Genomic DNA, 20,806 nt, shown 5'->3' with positions numbered 1-20,806 from the left:
ACTCAGCCACGTTCGTGAGATTTAAACAGTCCTGTAGATAAGCACATGGGTGATTTCAGGATAGTGTAGGGGGACGAGCTGAGAATAGTTCACAGGTCAGCGCAACATCAAGGACTGAAGGGCCTGTTCTGTGCTGTGTTGTTCTCTGGCTATTGTGCTACAAGAGATTTTTACTGTCTTCAACAGAGTGATGGATCTTGTATTGTGAGCTTACGAAGTGTCACTGATCTCAACCAAACATGTACAAGGTAGCATTTTTCAGCTCTGATCTCCAGCATCTGCAGTCCTTACTTTCTCCATATACGAGGTAGAGTCAGGGCAATAATAAGAGGCTGCAACAGGAGGGAGACAGGTAGCTCCATACAAAACCCGACTCCTTCTCAACTATTTTCACCACAAAAACCGAGCGCCTTCCAGAAAAGCATCTCTATATCCCACCACAACATTTTGAGCCCACAATCGTGGTATCTGGCTGTGCACGAAGAGCAGTGCAACAGTCTGTAGTGGGACCCTGAAACGCTTGGTAAAGAGTCAAATCATCTGAGCATTGAAAGCCCCATCACATTGCATGCATTTTCTCTTGTTTTCACTGTCTTCCTGACTTCCCTTAGTTTTCCTAATGAACCTGCTAAAGTTGTTATTACACACATCTGCACAAGCTGTGAATTGAACCCAGGCCTGTCGTTCAAGATTCGGGATATATTCACCGCGTCACAAAACATCGACTCGAACTTCCTTTGTCCCTTGCCTGCTAAGTCACGCCCGAATCAACTCTGCAATTGGGAGGAAGGGGCGGAACAGGAGGACCGAGTAGCGGCCGGTCCTCCAACCAGAGTGAATAAGGAGCGGGGCCAAAGTATTCTCGGGAGTGAGCGCTTCAAGATTGGTCAGAGAGCAAACTATTTTGCAGGATTGATCATTCTCACGACATAGTGGAGCATTAAACGTCTCTCATAACTCAATGTGAGATTTTAAAAAATACTGTTGTTGAAATGTAAATCTGATAACGTACATATTTCCAATTGATTTACACTACTCGAGTAAGAAACTTCTTTTCAAACTCCCAGAACAGTTGGTGATTTACATACCTGGTTGATTTTGACCGGACAATTTACATGTTATACAGCTCCATGATTATAACTCGACAAAGCAATTGTTAATGACTAATATTTTACCCATCAGTCTGTGCAGTTATGAATATTCTCTATAAATCCACTGATAACCTCAGACGCATGCGTAGTTTGGTTTCTATGCAGAGCATGCGCAGTGTCACATTGGTCAGGATATAGAGAGAGACATGGAGAGACACTTTCTCCGGCGGCGGCTGCGATCGGCTTCAGAGAGCGGCGCTCAGAGCCGGTGTGTGGGAGCCTCGCCGGGAAAAAGGAGCGGAGAGATTTCACAAGTCCAGGATAAAGGTTAAAAAAAAAACTCGGAAAAGACCCTCCAATCCTGGGTAAGAAGGTGGCGGTCTCTGATCAGGGAAGGGGCCCAGAGTCACGGCCGCCATTTGTTTGAGGGAAGAGGGAGCGCGGGCCTGTGGGCCGCCATCTTGAGAAGGTCAAGGTGCAGGAGGGCGGGGTTATCGGGGTCTGTAGAACAATCAGAGGAAAGGGAAGACCCATTGTTATTGATTAATTCCACGAACACAGCTTCACTGGGCGATCCTGCAGGAATATCCTCTCTCAGTCCTGCTGGGATGTTTCACCCAATCAGAACCAGCAGCTCTCCTCCTCTCTCAGCTCCCCTTCTGTCCTTCCTGCAGCATCTGTCCCCTGGAACATTGAGCTGCCTGTCCTGTCCCTCCCTCAGCTGTTGTTTCTGTAATACCTGTGATATCCCAGTCCCATCTTAGATTACTTCACTAAAGACTTAAATGCACCCGGTGGATTTTTCTTAACATCAGCAATTGTTTAATACTTACTTACAGGTTTTTAATTACATCTTTTTTGAAGCATTTACTTCACATTCAATCATTTGCAATGGTGGGATTTGAACCTGTGTCCAGAGAACACTTGATGACTTTCTGGATAAATTGTCACACAATAATGCCACGAGGCCATCACTTCGCCTGCTCACAGTTTGTATATCTAAGTGCAACATGAATCAAAACCCTTTCTTCCCACACAATTATTTGATCCTGAACTCTGGTGATATCAGTCAGTATTTTTCCATGTGTGAACCCTCACTGTATGCGTCTAATTGCTGCCTCTGTCAGTGTCTCTCACTCTTGCAGCTAATCCAGATCCTGAGCCAACAGAATTCTCCACTCCAGAGAGATGAGGCAGCACAGGTCAGGGATGGAGACTAGAATTTCCCAGATCTCTGTGGGCCATTCTACATGTGTAACCCTCACAGCATCAGTCTAATTTCCGACTCTGCTTATTTCTGTGTCTTCTACAGGTACTCGGGGAGTTCCTGACTCAATAGACTTGCCAACTGCTGGTTGGAAAGATGATTGGTCAGCCAGTGAGATGAAGGTCAGGGAGGTCGGGAGCCTTTAATAAATCCTGCTGCTAGGTAAGATCACTCACAGTGCACAGAGCAGAGAGCAATGAGAGGGCTCCAAACATCAGCTAACAAGACATAACATAGACATAGTGATGGAGGGGGAGCAAAGTACAGGCACACCACAGGCTCAATCACCACCCCTACTTTATGTTTTGTTGCACTGAGACAGCATCGGGAATTCCCAGTTTTCAATCTAGACGTGGGCTATCTTGGTGAGCACCAGGACAACAGAGGGGAATGCAGGCCTCACATGACAGAGTGGTAATGCTGCCTGGGATCTTTCTGTTCTCTATTCCCTCTCTAACATTGTATCTATGGGTCATCTTGTGGACCAGTGTCTTCAATCATTCTAACTCCTATAACAGTTCCTATCTCTGTCATCCCCTCCCCTCTTGCCAATTAATTGACATATTTGAAACCTCCAGTCCAGACGACCATCCGTATCGCTGTAACTTGCTTCAGTCTCTACAACATGCCTTGTCTCGATAGTCTCCTCCTCCAATAACTGGAGACATTGGGTCTGTTTCTGTGCGGCATGACTCTTCGGCCGAGGTTTCCTAAACGGAATGAGTTGCATTTGCCTGTGTTTGGCCCATACCCCTTCCAATCTTCTCCTCTCCATGTACCTGCCCACGTATCTTTTCCATGTTGTAATTGTACTTGTTTTTACCATTTCCTCTGGCTGTCCATTCTGTCTATGCACCATCCTCTGTGGAAAATGTTGCCCCTCAGCTCCCTCTTTAAATCCTTGCTCTCTCACCTCACTTTTATGCCTCTAGCTTTGGACTCACCTACCCTTGGCTTTTCACCTTACTGAGGCTCTACATGCTTTCATAAACCTTTATAAGGCCACCCCGTGGCCTCCTTTGCCCAGGAAAAATATTGACGACAATGTTACAAATATCTCCAACTCATGTACTCAGTGCTGTGACCAATGAAGACAAGTGTGCCAAATGCTGCTTTCCCCACCCTGTCCCCCTGTGATTCCATTCCTAAAACAGTGTAACTGCACCCCTTGGTCTCTCTCTGCTCGACAACACTGTCCAGGGCCCGAACATTACCTGTGTTAGTCCTCCCTGGTTTGTCTTAACTAAATCCAACACATGAATTAAATTCCATCTTTCGTTCCTTGTCCCACTGGCCCAGTTGATTAACATCCCCTTCAATAACTATATTCCCTGCCCGGTCTTCCACTAATTTTGATATCCGCAAACATACAAACAGTGACTCCTATACTAATACCCAGATCCTCTATATAAATGATGCACATCAGTGGCCCCAGCACCAATCCTGCTGGTCACTGCTGGTCTAAGGCCTCCAGCATACTGCTGGTCTAAGGCCTCCAGTCTGAACATCAACCCTCTACCTCCTCCTATCAAACTCATTGTGTCTCCAGTTGGGTCGCTCTCCCTGAATGCATGTGACCGAATCTTACTAACCCATGAAGCCTGCTCAACCCTGTCAAAGGCCTTGCTGAACCCAGAAACAATGTCTGTTGCTCTGCTTCCATCTATTTTCTTGGTCACATCTTCAACAAACTCAGGCAAGTTTGTGAGACATGTTTTCCTGTGCACAAAGCCACTCTAACTGTCTGTAATCAGTCCTGTCTTTCCAAATGCATGTAACTCCTATGTCTCAGAATGATCTCCAACACCTTACCCATCCTTGATTTCTGTCTCCTCAGTCTGCAGTTCCTTGGCTTCCCCTTGCTGTCTTTCTTAAATAAGGGCACAAAATTATTTTCATAGTCAGACAGTCATACAGCACAGAAACTGACTGTTCGGTTGATACCGACCATAATCTTAAACTAACCTCGTCCCTCCTGCCTCTTCCTGGATCACATCCCTTCAAACCTTTCCTATTCCTGTACTAATATTTCAAGCTTTGTAATTGTACACACAGTCACCCTTTCCTTGGGAATTTCATTCCACACACAAAACACACTCTAACAGTTTGCTCCTTATGTTTTCTGATTTTAATCTCTCCCTTCTAACCTTAAGAAATGTAGCCCCTTGTTCTAAAATGACCTGCTGTTGGGAAAAGACAAGTCACGTTAACTCTATCTATACCCCTCATTATTTTATAGACTTCTATACGCTCACCTCTCAATCTCCAGGCTCAAGTCAAAAATGTCCCAGACTATACAACCTTCCTTTATAACTGAAACCTTCTATACCCATCACAATCCTGGTAAATGTGATCTGAACCCTCTCCAGCTTAATATCCTTCCTATAACTGGGCAGAGTATTCCAGAACAGGCCTTACCAATGTCCTGTACAATCTACACACGACTTCCCAAACTCCTAAACTCGAATGACTGAGCAATGAAGGCAAGTACCATTTATAACCATCCTGTCTCTCCTTGTGGAAAACTTCAAAGAACTACGTACCTGAACCCCTAGGCGTACAACACTACTGAAGACCCTACCATTAATTGTGAAAGCTCGACCCTTGTTTGTTGTAACCTAAATGCATTACCTCACATTTACCCGAATTGAACTCTGTCTGCAGTTTTTCAGTCATTCACGCATTTCATCAAGATCCCTTTATAATCTCAGAAAACCTCCATCACTGCCCAGAATGCCACAAATATCACTGCTCAGGCCCCTACAATTTCTTCCCCAGCTTCCCACAATGTTCTGAGATACACTTGATCAGGTCTTGGGGATTTATCTACCTCTATGTTTTAAAACTTCCAACACCGCCTCTTCTCTAATGTGGACTCATTTCAAGACATGGAGTCATCGAGATGTATAGCATGGAAACTGACCCTTTGGTCCAACTCCTCCATGATGTTTTTCATCCCATTTGCCAGAACGTTGCCAATAACCCTCTAAAATCCTGCTATTTATATACATATCCAGATGCCTGCTAAATATATTTCTGTCAGCCTCCACCATTTCTTCTAGCAGTTATATCATATATATACACCAACCTCTGCAGGAAACAGCTGTCCCTTTGGTCCCTTCTAAATCTTTTCCTCTCACCTTAAAGCTATGCCTTGTAGGTTTGGACTCGCCCCCCACCCCCCACGACCGGAGAAAAGTCTTTATCTATTGACCCTTTTCCATGCTTATCATGATTTTAAGAAACCTTTATAAGATAACTCCTCAGCGACCCATGTTAAAGTATAAATAATCCCAGTCTCTTCAGCTTTTCTCTGTAGCGCAAACCCTCCAACCCTGGCAACATCCTTATTCATTTCTTCTGAACCTTTTCAAGTTCCACAACATCCTTCCGATGGCATTGAGACCAGAATTGCACACAATATTCCAATAGTGGTCAGGCCAAACAATGAGCGCCCCAGACCTTATCCACAGTAAGTTCCAAAGTGAAATATTTGTTTAGGATCTTGTAGTTTCACACACCGTTGGATTTGTTGATCATTAAGAATACTGGTTTTGTCCCTAGCTCTTCTTTTGCTCTTAATACACTTTGGATTCTCCTTACCTTTATGTGCCAAAGTTATTTCATGTCTTCTTTCTGCATTCCTGATTTCCATCCAAAGAGTATTCCTACAGCCCCTATGCTCCTCAGGGATTCCCTTGATCCAGCTGTCTATATCTGACATGTGCCCCCTTTTCCTTGAGCAGAGTCTCAGTCGACAGCCAGTGATTCTGAAAGCTGTCAGCATTGAGCTGCACACAAACAGGAACATGCTGGTGCTGAACGGTCCTTTTATCTCACATTTAAAATATTTCCAATTGTCAGAATTCCCTTTACCTGCAAATAGACTCTCTAATCAACTTTTTAAAAAGTTCATGTCTAATACTATCAAGATTTGTCTTTCCACATTTTATAACTTTAACTTTTGGACCAGGCCTGTCTTTCAGCAAAGCTATTTTCAAACTAATAGAATTGTGGTCACTTTGCCCAAGTGCTCCCTCACTAACACCTCAGTCCTATTCCCTACCTTGTTTCCCAAGGGGAGGTCAGGTTTCGCTACTTTCTCCAGTTGGGCCATTTACATATTGACTGAGACCTTGTCAAAGGCCTGACCGAACGCCAGGATAACCACATCATCTGCACTGCTCTCATAAATATTTTTAGATAACTTTTCAAAAAAACTCAATTGAATTCATCAGACAGGATTCTCCTTTACAAAATCTGTCCTGAATCTATACCTTCATTTTCAATGTTGATACATCTTGTCCCTCAGAATTGTTCCCAATTTTTACCCAATATCCCTGTGGCCAGCAAAGTATTAAAGAGATCCAAAAGGGCCCCAGCAATCTCCTCCCTTACCTCCCACTGCAGCCTGCAATACATTTCAGTGGGCACTGGGGATGTCTCCCCCTTTATGCCTGTGAAAGCATTTAATACCTCCTTATTGATCTTAACATGTTCTCGAGTCTCACCATCCCGACTGAAATCCCCGGGTACAGTGTCTTTCTCCTGTGTGAATACAGATGGGAATCATACATTGAAGACCTCAGCTACTTCCTCTGGCTCCATGCGCAGATCGTCCCTTTGGTTTCCAACAGGCCGCACTCTTTAGCTGGGCATCTTCTTACTCTGACTCTCGTCATAAAATATCTTGTAGCTTTTCCAAACTAGTGTCTGCTAAGGAGGTTTCATGGCCATTGAGTGCCCCTCATTTTTAAGGACCCCCTTGCACTCTCTATAGTTGTTGAAGGGCTTCACCTGGTTTGATTGCACTGTATTTTCTTTACCAAACTCACAATATCACTTGGTCAGTATTCGCTGAACTTGGTGCCTTTGTCATTCACTGTTCATGGTACACGCTGGCCCTGAATTCTCACTGTATCACTTGAAAATACTCCCGCTTTCCAATTGTAGGCTTGACTCCTCTGAGTCTATATTTTTCAAATCCTGTCTAATGCTAGTAATAATGACCAGTTATAGTGATAATGAAATGATAAGTAGCCTTCCCCAAATTTGGACACACAACTTCTGCATGATCCTTAGCTCTTTCCATCATGACTTCAAAACGTACAGAATTATGGTCATTATCCCCAAACACTACCTTATCCTTATCTCTGTCAAAATGTTCAGTACCTACAGCCTCTTTAATATCCTCCAGCCGTTACCAAAAGCTTGTACCTTCCTCAAGCCTTTCCATCATATGATATCACTGCAAACTTCTCCAGTCCCCACAGCACTCCTCCATCCTATCCTACAGCACCTCACTCCCATGAACCTTCTACCATCCCTATAAACCTCCTTATTTGTATAAATCCCTCCAGCTCCCATAGCCATTCCTGCCCATCCTCCCTTTGAAGCCACATGACCGTTCCCCAGATCTGTAACCTTGGCCAATCTCTGCAATCTTATCTATCTCTGTGACCTCCTCCCATCACTACTAGCCTTCTTAACTCTGTAACATCCTGCAGTCACTAAAATCCTCCGTGAATGTGTACCATCCTATTGAGGACTGTCACCTCTTCCAGTCCCAACAGCTCTCTCTACCAGTAACCTTGGCCAGTCTGAAGAGTCCTTACTAATTCTTCAACCCTCAGTATTGATAACTTCATCCAGTTTCGATAACTGAGAAGAGAGGAATGAGAAGGCTCCAAACCTCTGTTAACAAGACATGACGTCGATACAGATCTGGAGGGGGAATACAGTACAGGCCCACCCCACGCACAATCCCCATCCCAACTTTAAGTTCTGTTGTACTAAAACTTGCTACACTCCAACACTGCACCTATGGCATGTCTTGTGGACTGGTGTCTTCAATAATTTTTAACTCCAATAACAGTTCGTATCCCTGTAACCTCCTCCTATCCCAATAGTCACTCCACGTATTTGAAACTTACTGCATTCCGATTACTATCCCTATCACTGTAACTTGCTTCAGTGTCTACAACATGCCTTATCTCGGTTGTCTCCAGTTATTGGAGGAGGAGACTGAGTCATGCAGCACGAAAATAGTTCCTTCGATCCAACTCGTCCATGTTAACCAGAGTCCCTGACCGAGTCGTGTTTCCCTGCATTTGACCCAAATCCCTTCAAACCTTCTCCTCTCCATGTTTCTGCCCAAATCGTTTTTACGTGTTGTTATTGTACTTTTCTCTACCACCTGCACCATCCTCTGTGTGAAAAATGTTCTCCTCCAATCCCTTTTAAGTCTTTCCCCTGTCACCTGATATTTATTCCGTCTAGAACGTAGAACATGGCAGCACAGTACAGGCCCTTTAGCTCTCGATGTTGCGCCAACCTGTGGAACCAATGTGAAGCCCAAGTAGCCAACACTATTCCATTCTTGTCCATGTGACTATCCAATGACCGTTTAAATGCCCTTAAGGTTAGCAGATCGACTCCTGTTGCAGGCAGTTTGTTCCATGCCCCTACTACTCTGAGTAAAGAAACTATCTCTGACATCTGTCATATATCTTTCACCCCTCAATTTAAAGCTATCCCATCTCATGCTCGGTATTGCCATCTGAGGGAAAGGCTCTCACTGTCCAATCCATTTCACTTTCTGATTATCTTAATATCTCAATTAATTCATCTCAAAAGTCTTCACTCAAACAAAAACAGCTTCAAGTTCCTCTTATCACATTCCCTCCATACCAGGTAACATCCTAGTAAATCTCCACTGAACCCTTTCCAAATCTTACACATCGTTCCTCTAATGGGGTGACCTATCTGCTCTGTCATTTCCTGGCCTATCCCTGCTGCCCTTCTTGAACAAAGGAACCACATTTGCTATCCTCCAGTCATTCGGCATTTCATCCGTGGTCAGCAATGTATTAAATATATCCACCAGGGCCCCAGCAATCTCCTCCCTTACCTCCCAAAGCAGATTGGGATACATTTCATTCAGAGGGAAGGGAGACCTGGAGCCTTCAAGAAATCCTGCAGCGAGATAGGACCACTCACAGTGAACAGAGCAGAGAGCATTTCAGCGATCGATCTTTGGTATGGAGGCCATGACATAGGTACAGAATTGAAGGGTGAACACAGAGTGTGATGGTCCCAGGCTCAATCCCCACTCTCTCGTTTACTTTCTTCTCTGCTGTATTGAGTCTTCCAATGTCTATATAGGAAGTTGACAGTTATCAATCCAGGCCTGTGCTGTCTTAGTGAGGATCAGTACAAAAGTGGGGAAAGCAGGCCTCCCCCAAGGAGATGGTTTTGAATCCTGGGATCTTTCTATTCCATACTTCCCCCGATCACGTTGACTTTTGTCATGGGATGAAGTCATACATTAAGGAAACATACCTTTCGGTCCAACTTATCTGTGCCAGGGCCATGAATGTTTGTAATTCCCAGAAAAGTTCTTATTTCTGGAACCTTAACCCTGCCCACAATCCCACTATTAATTTGATCCCTACTCCAATACTGATGATTCTTCATATTTGTAAATTGCTGTAGTCTTGATAACATGCCGAATCTCAATAATCTCATCCTGCACTCAGTACAATAATCACTATTTCTGTAGTTTTTTACAATAACTACGGTCCACCCTGTCACTGTAAAATCCTTTTCAGACCCTTTTCCATTCACAGCAACACTCCACATCTCTGTTTGCTCCTCCGAGCACCTCTAACGCTCTCACTTTGTGTGGCCAGTACTCTGTGTGAATAACCCTTGGCATGTGGATGGACAATATGGTATGTGAATAATCCTGTCGCCAGAGGATGGTCAATATTGCGTTGGAATAATCCTGTGGCCACATGCTGGTCAATAAAGTGTGTGCATAATCGTGTGGGCTCAGAATGTTGAATATTGTGTGTGAATACCCCTTTGGCTTGAGATTGGTCAATACAGTTTGTGAATGATCCTTTGGCCTGTGAATGGTCAATACTGTGTGTGAATAACCCTTGGCCTGAGGATGGTCCAAACTTTGTGTAATTAATCCTGTTGCCTGAGATTATTCAGTACTATGTGTGAATAATCCTGTGCACTGTGAATACTCAACACAGAGTGTGAGAAATCCTGTGGCCTGAGGGCAGTCAATACTGTGTGTAAATAACCCTATGGCCTGTGAATTGTAAATACTGTGTGTGAATAACCATTGGCCTAAGGATGGTTAATACTGTGTGTGAATAATCCTTTGGACTGTAAATGGTCAATGCACAGTGTGAATAATCCTGCGGCCCGAGGATGGTCAATACTGTGTGTGACTAACTCTTTGCCGAAGGATGGGTAATACTGTGTGTGAATAATCCTGTGGCCTGTGAATGGTCAATGCAGTGTGATAATAATCCTGTAGCCTGTGAATGGTCAATACTATGTGTGAGTAATCCTGTGGCCTGTGCATGGTTAATATTGTTTGTAAATAAGCCTTTGGTCTGAGGATGAACAATACTGTGTGTGAATAATCCTGTGGCCTGTGAATGGTCAATGCAGTGTGATAATAATTCTGTAGCCTGTGAATGGTCAACACTGTGTGTGAATAATCCTGTGGCCTGAGGATGATCAATACTGTGTAGGAATAACCCTTTGGCCTGTGAATGGTTAATACTGTGTGTGAGTAATCCTGTGGCCTGTGTACTGTCAACATTGTGTAAAAATAATCCTGTGGCCTGAGGATGATCAATAATGTGTGTGAAAGATCCTTTGGCCTGAGGATGGACAATACTGTGTAGGAATAATCCTGTGTTCTGTGGATACTGTGTACTGTGTACTGTGTGTGAATATTATTCTGGCCTGAGGTTGTTTAATACTGTGTGTGATTAATCTTGAGGCCTGAGGCCGGTCAATAATGTGTGCGTATACTCCTGTGGCCTGAGAATGTTCAATACTGTGTGTGTATAATCCTGTGGTCTGAGGTTTGTCAATACTGTGTGTAAACAATCCTGTGGATTGAGGATGGTCAATACTGTGTGTGAACAATCCTGTGACCTGTAAATGGTCAATACAGCGTGTTCATTAATGCTGTAGCCTATACTGTGTATAGCCTAGCCTATGCTGGTCAATACTGTGTGGGAATAATCCTGTTGGTTGAGAATGTTGAATACTGTGTGTGAATACTCCTGTAGCCTGAGGTTGGTCAGTACAGTGAATGAATGATCCTGTGGTATGAGGATGGTCAATTCTGTGTGTGAATAATCCTCTGCAGTGTGAATGGTAATACAGTGTGTAAAAAAAAATACTCTTGGCCTGAGGATAGTCAATACTATGTGTGAACAATCCTGTGGCCTGAGGATGGTCAGAACTGTATGTAATTAATCCTGTTGCCTGAGGTTGTTCAATACTGGGTGTGAATAATCCTGTGCCCCATGAATGGTCAATGGTGTGTGTGCATATTGCTGTGGACGGTGAATGGTCAGTACTCTGTGTGAATAATCCTATGGTTTTAGGATGGTATATACTGTGTATGAGCAATCCTGTGGACGGAGGATGGTTGATACTGTGTGGGAATAATCCTTTGGACTGTGCATGGTCAATGCATTGTGTGAATAATCCTGTGCGCTGTGAATGTTCAGTACCGTGTGTATGCTCAATACCATGTGTGAGTAATCCTGTGGACTGAGGCCAGTCAATACTGTGTGTCACTAATCCTGTGGCCTGTGAATCGTAAATACTGTAAATAAGTCTTTGCATAAGGATAGGCAATACTGTGTGTGAATAATAATGTGGACTGTGGATTGTCAATACTGTGTGATAATCATCCTGTGAACCGTGGATGGTCAATATTGTGTGTTAATAATCCAGTGGCCTGAGGGTAGTCAATGCTGTGTGCGAATAATCATGTGGATTGAGAATGGCCAATACTGTGTTGGAATAACCTTTTGGCCTAATAGTCACTACTGTGTGAGAATAATCCAGTGGATTGAAGATTGTGAATACTGTATGAGTAATCCTGTGACCTGTGTACTGCCAACACTGTGTAAATAGTTCTGTGGCCAGAGGATGATCAATACTGTGTTGAATAATCCTCCGGCCTGATGCTGGTCAATACTGTGCGGGAATAATCCAGTGGCCTGAGGATGGTGAATACAGTGTGTGAAAAATATTGTTGCCTGAGAATGGTCAATAAAGTGTGCGAATAATCCTGTGTCCTAAGGTTGGACAATACTGTGTGGGAACAATCCTGTGGCCGGAAGATGGTCTTCACTGTGTGTGAATAATCCTATGGCCTGATGATGGTCAATACTGTGTGTGAACAATCCCGTGGCTTGAGGATAGTCAATACTGTGTGGGAATAATCATGTGCCCTGTGAATGGTCAAGACAGTGTGTTCGTTAATCCTGTGTCCATATGCTGGTCAATACTCTGTGTGAATAATCCTGCTGGCTGAGAATATTGAATATTTTGTGTATGTACTCCTGTGGCCTGAGGTTTGTCAATACAGTGTGTGAATGATACTGTGGCCTGATCATGATTAATACTGTGTGTGGTAATCCTCTGGCCTGTGAATGGTCAATACTGTGTGTGACTAATCCTTGGCATGAGCGTGATCAATACTATGTGTGAACAATCATGTGGCTGTGAATGGTCAATACTGTGTCAGAATAATCTTGTGGCTTGAGGATGTTCAATACTCTGTGGGAATAGCCCTGTGACCTGTTAATTGGTAAAGAGAATATGTTCATCAATCCTGTGGCCTCAGGTTGGTCAATACAGTGTGTGAATGATCTAATGTCCTTAGGATGGTCGATACTGTGTGTGAATAATCCTGTGGTCTGTGAATGGTCAATACTGTGTGTGAATAACCCTTGACCTGAGGAAGATCAATACTGTGTGTGAGTAATCCTGTGGACGGAGGATGGTCAATACTGTGTGGGAATAATCCTGTGGCCTGATGATGTTCAATACTTTGTGAATAACCCTTGGCCTGAGGATGGATAAAACTGCGTGGTAATAATCCTGTGACCTGTAAATGATCAAGACAGTGTGTGCATTAATCCTGTGTCCGTAGGCTGGTCTATACTTTGTGAATAATCCTGGGATGAGAATATTGAATATTGTGTGTGAATACTCCTGTGGCCTGAGGTTGGACAATACTGTGTGTGAATAATACTCTGGCATGTGAATGGTCATTACTGTGTGTGACTATACCTTGGCCTGAGTATGATCAATACTATGTGTGAATGATCCTGTGGCCTGAGCATGGTCAATAGAGTGTCAGAATAATCCTGTGGCTTGAGGATGTTTAATACAGTGTGTGCATAATCCTCTGGGCTGAGAAAGGTCAATAATGTGTGTGAAGAATCCTGTGGCCTGAGGATGTTCAATACTGTGTGTGAAAAGTCCTGTTGCAAGAGGATGGTCAAAACAGGGTGGGAATATTCCAGTGGCGTGAGAATGGAAAATACTGTGTGGGAATAATCCTGTACTCCGTGGATGTTCAATACTGTATGTGAATAATCCTATGGCCTGAGAATGGTCAATACTGCGTGGGAATAATCCTCTGACCTGTAAATGGTCAAGACAGTGTGTTCATTCATCCTGTGGCCATAAGCTAGTCAATGCTGTGTGTGAATAATCCTGTTGGCTGAGAATGTTGAATATTGTGTGTGAATAATTCTGTGGCCTGTGGTTGGGCAATACAGTGTGCGAATGATCCTGTGGCCTAAGGATTATCAATACTGTGTGTGAACACTCCTCTGGCCTGAGGATCGTCAATACTGTGTGGGAGTAATCCTGTGGGCTGAGGTTGGTCAATACTATGTGTGAATAATTCTGGGGCCTGAGTGTGGTCATACTCTTTTTGTGAAAAATCCTGTGGACAGAGGACGGTCAATATTGTGTGTGAATAATCCTTTGGACAGTGAATTGTCAATACCATGTGTGCATAATGCTCTGGCCTCTGAATCATCAGTACTGTGCGTGAGTAATCCTGTCGACTGACCATCCTCAGTACTGTGTTTGAATAATCCTGAGGCCTCAGGATGTAGAATACTGTGTGTTAATAATCCTCTAGCCTGTGAATGGTCAATGCTGTGTATGAGTAATGTTGTGGACTGTCAATGGTCAATACCGTGTGTGAAGAATCCTATGGTTTTAGGATGATCCATACTGCGTGTGAGTAATCCTGTGGACTGAGGATGGTCTATATAGTGTGTGAATATTCCTGTGCACTGTGAATGCTGAATACTGTGTGTGATTAACCATTTGCCTAATGATTGTCAATACTGTGTGTGAATGATAATTTGGCCTGTGGATGGTCAATACTGTGTGTTAATAATCCAGTGGCCTGTGGATGGTCAATTCTGTGTGGGAGTAATCCTGTGGCCTGAAGATAATCAATGATGTGTATGAAAACTCGTGTGGTCTGAGGATGGTCAATACTGTGTTGAAAAATGCTGTGAACTGTGAACGGTCAATACTGTGTCAGAGTAATCCTGTGGACGGAGGATTGTCAATACTGTGTGTGAATAACACTTGGCCAAAGAATGGTCAATACTGTGTGTGAATAATCCTTTGAACTGTGAATGGCAAATACACTGTATGAATAATCCTGCGGCCTGAGCTTGGTAAATACACTGTGTGAATAATCCTGTGGCCTGTGAATTGTCAAGACTGTGTCTGAATAGTCCTTTACCGAAGGATGGACAATACTGTGTGTGAATAATAATATGGCCAGTGGATGTTCAATGCTGTGTGATCATAAACCTGTGGGCTGTGGATGGTCAATACTATGTGTTAATAATCTCTGGCCTGTGCATGGTCAATACTGATTGCAAATAATACTGTGGCCTGTGGATGGACTATATTATGTGTGAATAATCCTGTGGTTTGAGAATGGTCAATACTGGGTGTGAATAATTCTGTGATCTGTGCATCATCAATACTGTGTGTGAATAATCTTTGCTGAGAATGGTCAATACTGTGTGTGAATAATTCTGTGGCCTGAGGATGGTCAATGCTGAGTGTGAATAATCCTGTGGCCTGAGAATGGTAAATACTGTGTGGGAATAATCCTGTGACCTGCAAATGGTCAAGACATTTTGTTCATTAATCCTGTGTCTGTATGCGAGTCAATACTATGTGGGAATAATCCTGTCCGCTGAGAATGTTGAATATTGTGTGTGAGTACTTGTGTGGCCTGAGGATGTTCAATACTGTGTAGGAATAATCCTGTGACTTGAGGGTTGTCAATACTGTGTGGGAATAATCCATGGCCTGAGGATGGTCAATACTGTGTGGGAATAATCCTGTGACCTGTAAATGGTCAAGACAGTATGTTCATTAATCCTGTGGCCGTAGGCTGGTCAATACCGTGTGGGAATAATCCTGTTGGCTGAGAATATTGAATATTGTGTGTGTATATTCCTGTGGCCTGAGGTTGGTCAATACAGTGTGTGAATGATCTTATGGCCTTAGGGTGGTCAATACTGTGTGAATAATCCTCTGGCCTGTGAATGGTCAATACTGTGTGTGAATAACTCTTGATCTGAGGATGATCAATACTGTGTGTGAGTAATCCTGTGGACGGAGAATGGTCAATACTATGTGTGAATAATAATGTGGCCTGAGGGCAGTCAGTACTGTGTGTGAATAATGCTACGGGCTGTGAAACGTCAGTACTGTGTGTGTATAACCCTTTGTCTAAGGATGGTCAATGCTGTGAGTGAATATTAATGTGGGCTGTGGATGGCCAATACTGTGTGATAATAATCCTGTGGCCTGTGGATGGTCAATACTGTGAATCAATAATCTGTGGCCTGTGCATGTTCAACACTGTTTGTTAATAAAACTGTGGCCTGTGGATGGTCAATGCTAGGTGTTAATGAACTGTGGCCTGTGCATGTTCAGTACTGTTTGTACTGAATGGTAAAGGCCATGTGTTTATTAATCCTGTGGCCGTGTGTTTGTCAATACTATGTGTGAATAATCCTGTGGCCGACAATTGTCAATACTGTGTGGGAATAATCCTGTGGCCTGACAATTGTCAATACTGTGTGGGAATAATCCTGTGGCCTGACAATTGTCAATACTGTGTGGGAATAATCCTGTGGCCTGACAATTGTCAATACAGTGTGGGAATAATCCTGTGGCCTGAGAATTGTGAATACAGTGTGGGAATACTCCTGTGCACTGTGAACGCTCAATACTGTGTGTGAATAATCCTGTGCACTCTGAACGCTCAATACTGTGTGTGAATAATCATGTGTACTGAGGGCAGTCAATACCGTGTCAGAATAATCCAATGGCCCATGAATCGTAAATACTGTGTGAATAACCCTTGGTCTAAGGATGGTCAATACTGTGTGTGAATAATCCTGCGGCCTGAGAATGGTCAATACAGTGTCTCAATAGCCCTTTGCCTAAGGATGGTCAATACTGTGTGTGAATAATAATGTGGCCTGTGGATGGTCAATATTATGTGTTAATAATCTGTGACCTGTGCAATGTCAGTATTGTTTGCAAATAATACTGTGGCCTGTGCATGGTCAAGACTGTGTGTGAACAATCTTGTGATTTGAGAATGGTCAATACTGTGTGTGAATAATCCTGCGGCCTGTGAATCATCAGTACTGTGTGTGAATAACCTTTGGCCTGAGGTTGGTCAATACAGTGTGTGAAAAATCGTGTTACCTTAGGTTGTTCAATTCTGTGTGTGAATAATCCTGTGGCCTGAGAATGGTCAATACTGTGTGAAAATAATCCTGTTGCCTGAGGATGATCCGTACTGTGTAGGAATAATCCTGTGGCTTTAGGGTTATCAATACTGTGTATGAATAATCCATGGCCTGAGGATGGTCAATCCTGTGTTGGAATAATCCTGTGACCTGTAAATGGTCAAGACAAAGTGTTCATTAATCCTGTGCCGTGTGCTAGTCAATACTGTATGTGAATAATCCTGTGCCCTGTGAATGGTCAATACTGTGTGTGAATATTCCTGTGGTCTGAGACTTGTCAATACTGCGTGGAAATAATCCTGTGACGTGTAAATGATCAAGACAGTGTGTTCATTAATGATGTAGCCGAATGGTGGTCAATACTGTGTGTGAATAATCCTGTGCCCTGTGGATTGTCAGTACTGTGTGGGAATATTCCTGTGACCTGTTAATTGGTAAAGAGAATGTGTTAATTTATCCTGTGGCCTCAGGTTGGTCAATAGAGTGTGTGAATGATCTAATGGCCTTAGGATGGTCAATATTGTGTTTGAATAACCGTTGATCTGAGGATGATCAATACTGTATGTGAGTAATCCTGTGGACGGAGGATGGTCAATACTGTGCGTGAATAATAATGTGGCCTGAGGGCAGTCAATAATGCTATGGGCTGTGAATTATCAGTACTGTGTGTGTATAACCCTTGGCCTGCAGATGGTCAATACTATAAGTGAACAATCGTGTTGCCTGAGGTCGATCAGTACCGTGTGTGAATAATCCTGTGGCCTGAGAATGGTCAATACAGTGTGAGAATAATCCTGTTGCCTGTGGATGGTCAATACCGTGTAGGAAAAATCCTGTGGCTTCAGGATTGTCAATACTGTGTGTGAATGATCCATGGCCTGAGGATGGAGATACTTTGTGTAAATATTCCTGTTCCTTGAGGATAGTCAATACTGTGTGGGAATAATCCTGTGACCTGAAAATGATCAAAACAGTGTGTTCATTAATCCTGTGGCCGTCGGCTGGTCAATACTGTGTGTGAATAATCATGTAGCCTGAGGATTGTCAATTCTATGTTGGAACAATCCTGTGACCTGCAAAAGTTGAAGACCGAGTGTTCATTAATCCTGTGGCCGTGTGCTAGTCAATACTGTATGTGAATAATCCTGTGCCCAGTGAATGGTCAATACTATGTGTGAATATTCCTGTGGCCTGAGAATCGTCAATACTGCGTGAAAATAATCCTGTGACGTGCAAATCATCAAGACAATGCGTTCATTAATCCTGTGGCCGTATAGTGGTCAATACTGTGTGTGAATAATCCTGTGGACTGAGAATATTCAATACTGTGTGGGAATAACCGTTGGGCCGAAGGATAGTCAATACTGTGTGTGTGTGTTAAATATCCTGCTGCCCGTGGATGTTCAATACAGTGAGTGAATAATCTTGTGGCCTGTGAATCGTCAGTACTGTGTGTGAATAACCTTTGGCCTGAGAATGGTCAATACTGTGTGTGAATAATCCTTTGGACAGTGAATGGTCAATACCATGTATGCATAATGCTCTGGCCTGTGAATCATCAATACTGTGTGTGAACAATCCTGTAATTTGAGAATTGTCAATATTGTGAGTGAATATTCCTGTAGCCTGATGATGGTCAATACCATGTAAATATAATCATGTGCCCTGAGGATGGTCAATACTGTGTGTGACTACTCCTGTGGCCTGAGAGTGGGCAATACTGTGTGTTAATAATCCTGTGGCCTGAGGATAGTCAATACTGTGTGAATACTCCTTTGGTCTGAGGACAGTTAATACTGAGTGTGGACAATCCTGTGGCTTGAGGATGGTCAATACTGGGTGCGAATATTTCTGTGACCTGTAAATGATCAAGACAGTGTGTTCATTAATCCTGTCGTCGTATGATGCTCAATACTATGTGTGAATAATCCTGTGGCCTGAGGATGTTCAATAGAGTGTGTGAATAATCCTGCAGTGTGAAGATGGTCAATATTGTGTGTAAATAATCCTGTGGTTTGAGGATGATCAATACAGTGTGTGAATAATCCTGTGGCTTGATGATGGTCAATACTATGTGGGAATAATCTTGTGACCTGTAAATGGTCAAGACAGTGTGTTCATTAATCCTGTGGCCGTGTGCTAGTCAATGCTGTGTGTGAATAATCCTGTGCCCTGTGAATGGTCAATCCTGTGTGTGAATATTGCTGTGGCCTGAGAATAGTCAATACTGCATGGTAATAATCCTGTGACGTGTAAATGACCAAGACAGTGTGTTCATTAATACTCTGGCCGTATGGTGGTCAATACTGTGTGCGAATAATCCTGTGAACTGAGAACGTTCAATACACTGTGTGAATAATCCAGTGGCCTGAGGATTGTCAATACTGTGTGTGAATAATCCTGTTGCCTGAGGACGGTCCGTACTGTGTGTGAATAATCCTGTGGCTTTAGAATGGTCAATAATGTATAGGAATAATCCTGTTGTCCTGAGAATGGTCAATTCTTTGTGGGAATAATCCCGTGGCCAGACGATGGTCAATACTGTGATTTAATAATCATGTGGACAGAGAATGGTCAGTACTGTGTGTGAATAATCCTGTGGCCTGAGAATGGTCACTACTATGGGAGAATAATCTTGTGACCTGAGAATGGTCAGTACAGTGTGTGAACTATCCTGTGCACTGAATACTGTGTGTGAACAATCCTTGGACTAAGGATGGTCACTACTGTGTGTGAACAATCCTATGGCCTGAGGGTAGTGAGTACTATCTGTTGTCAAAAGCTGCCGATGGGTAACTTTCATTGGAACAGGAGGAGGCCATTCAGCCCCTCAACTCTGCTTTGCCATTCGTGATGATCATAGCTGATGTGTGACCGAACGTACAACTTTCAAAACCGTCTAATTTCATCAATAAACTCCTCTGAAACACAAACACACAAGATGAGTATTGGAAAACTAAACATCTGCAAACTCTGGGACATCAGAAACAAAATCAGAAATTGCTGGAAAAATTCAGTAGGTCTGGCAGCATCTGTGGAGAGTGAACCGTTCGTGTCCAGTGATCAGTCAGGTGACCAGCTGTAGCTGACCATTCTGTTGTTTCTGTAACACTGGAACAGGTTCTGGTGCGAGGGGAAATGCGATTGTCAATAACAAACGAGAAAACAGGAGGACGTACTCAATCAGAATTAGGAATTTACTTACCCCTCCCAGTGGGACACTCACCAACATTGTCACACTGCGGAGAGGCTGTTCACCTGCCCCACGTATGGGAAGGGATTTACACGATCTTACAATCTGCTGAGGCACCAGAGATGGCACAGTGGATTTAGACCCTTCACCTGCTCCATGTGTGAGAAAGGATTCATTCAAATCTCTCACCTGTGGAGACATTAGTGCATTCCCATCGGGGAGAGGCCATTCACCTGCTCAGTGTGTGGGAAAGCATTCACTCAGTCCTCTGACCTGCTGAAACACCAGCGAGCTCACTCTGGGAAAAGGTCATTCACTTGTTCCCAGTGTGCGGGGAGATTCACTCAAACGCAGCACCTGCGGAGTCCCCAGTGAGCCCACACAGGGGGAGAGGGCATTCAGATGGTCAGTGTGTGAGAGGGGATTAAGTGATTCATCCGGCCCCCCCGAGACTCCAGCGGGTTCATTCTGGGTAGGAGCTGTTCACCCCTCTGTGAGACAAGGTATTTGCTGCATCTTCAACCCGATTGAGAGCCCAGTGAGTGCTCACAGGGAAGTGGTCATCCCCCTGCTCCATGTGGACTGCAGGACTCTGATTCTG

This window comes from Chiloscyllium punctatum, chromosome 6 (genome assembly GCF_047496795.1).
Source record: "Chiloscyllium punctatum isolate Juve2018m chromosome 6, sChiPun1.3, whole genome shotgun sequence".
NCBI lineage: Eukaryota > Metazoa > Chordata > Chondrichthyes > Orectolobiformes > Hemiscylliidae > Chiloscyllium > Chiloscyllium punctatum.
This window is presented reverse-complemented; position numbering follows the sequence as displayed.